Source organism: Lactuca sativa, chromosome 9 (genome assembly GCF_002870075.4).
Source record: "Lactuca sativa cultivar Salinas chromosome 9, Lsat_Salinas_v11, whole genome shotgun sequence".
Classification (NCBI taxonomy): Eukaryota; Viridiplantae; Streptophyta; class Magnoliopsida; order Asterales; family Asteraceae; genus Lactuca; species Lactuca sativa.
Window position 1 is genome coordinate 96,166,967 of NC_056631.2, and position 1,832 is coordinate 96,168,798.

At 43.1% G+C, this 1,832-nt stretch overlaps 1 non-coding gene across 1 annotated transcript; it reads left to right on the forward strand.

Annotated features, from left to right (window-relative positions):
• The first annotated feature begins 1,215 nt into the window (after positions 1-1,215).
• LOC111895301 (small nucleolar RNA R71) lies at positions 1,216-1,322 on the forward strand. The gene has a single exon (XR_002851532.1). It is a non-coding gene; the product is annotated as a small nucleolar RNA R71 (small nucleolar RNA).
• The last annotated feature ends 510 nt before the right edge of the window (positions 1,323-1,832 follow it).

The following is a 1,832-nucleotide window of genomic DNA, read 5'->3' on the forward strand; positions in this document are numbered from 1 at the left end:
GTCAATGCTTGAGTAGCAAGTATATTTCCAAATTAGCAAGGAATCGAGATGCTTCCTGAATCGACCGTCTTTTCTGTTAGTTCATTCAATACTAATTCCGCGACATCTGCCATACCTTTTCTAGCAGCGAAGAGAGCCTTAAGCAAGTTTAAATATTTGGGTGTTTGAAGCATCATTTCAACAAATGAGATGTTGACTTGAAGGGCTTTAACAAGTTCCATGAAAGCTCTGTATGCTTTGACCTTTTCATCAGGTATGGATCGAATTGGAAATGGAAAAGGAGGCATGTAAGGCTTTAAGGAAACAGTAGATTTATCATCAGGGCGTGGACTCGTCGAGTCCATTAGAGGGACTCGGCGAGTCGGATCGGATTTAGCTAAACTTGACTCTTCTGTCTTTTCTGCTTGCACCTTAGTTGAGACCTTCTGTGCAGGGGTAAGAGGAGTGAAAATTTCCTCATAACTAGATGTTATAACATTCACATTCTCCATTCTTGGATTATTCTCGGTTTTACTTGGAAGTTCACCCGGTCTTCTCTCGTTCACTTGATGTGCTAGTTTCCCAAGAAGTTTCTCATTGTTAAGTATAGATGCTTGCTGATTCCTAAGTATAGTCCTGGTCTCTTGTATTGCAGCATCATGATCATTGTGCCTTTTCTCGGACGCGGCTATAAATCTTGTGAACATTTCTTCTAATTCGGTTCTTTTTTCCACAACCGGTTCTTCCTTTTGATAGAAATCCCTCTCTTTTTGCTTGTATTTCTCTTCCTTTGCCTTTTTGTATTCTTCATACGGGAGCCATTCCTTCTTGGGTTTCCGCCAATTCTCACCGTATCTGTCGCCACTAGAATAGAAAACTTGCGCCTTTTTGTTTCCATTCTCATCCAAATCACAATCTTTAGTTAAGTGAGGCCCCTTACAATTTTCACATCCCACCCGGATAGCATGGATTGTTTGATCCATCTTCGTCATTCTTCTATCTAAACTGTCTAGTTTAGCCATTATTGCCGCCATGCCATCGTTGACTGTGTTCACTACCCCCATACTTACTTCATTTCGTGGGTTGTGGTATTCCCTAGAATGCTTAGAGAACTCTTCAATTAATTCCTTGATCACCGGGAGTGCCTTCTTTGTGAGCGGTCCTTGCGAGTCATGTAACTGCCTTGTTGTGACATTGACTCCGTCATAGTAGATGGAGACTTCTTGTTGACTATTAAGGTCATGGTGTGGGCAATTCCTTAGCAGGCTCTTGTATCTCTCCCAAGCTTCATATAGTGTCTCCCCAACTTGTTGTTCAAAGTTAGCAATGGCCTTCTTCAATTTGGCTATTTTAGAAGGTGGGAAAAAGTGGTCAATAAATTTTTCTTTCATCTTAGACCATGTGGTGACCGACCTGGGAGGGAGTGACTTGAGCCAATCTTTTGTAGCACCCTTGAATGTAACTGGAAGCATGCGAAGTAGCTGGGTCTCGCAAGGTACATTTGGAACATTAAAGTAATCACCTACATCATTGACTTCATCCAAGTGCTTGTGCGCATCTTCGTGGTCTTTTCCATAGAAGGGAATCTCCTTTAGTTGAGCGAGTATGTGGCCCTTTAGCTCGAAAGTAGCAGTTGCAGGAATTGCGGGTTGCACAAGTCCCGGGCCGGTATCGTCACGCATCCTCTTTTTCCACTCCCCCATGGGAATTCATCAATGTTAGCCATGATAATGGCTAATTCGTCGTCAAAGTCGGATTCGTGCCCGAAAGTGGGGTCTTCTTGTCCTTCGGTTTCGTACTCGGTGTCCTCTTTGATTGGGTCTTCTATTGCTATAGAGGCGCTGGAAGCTTCT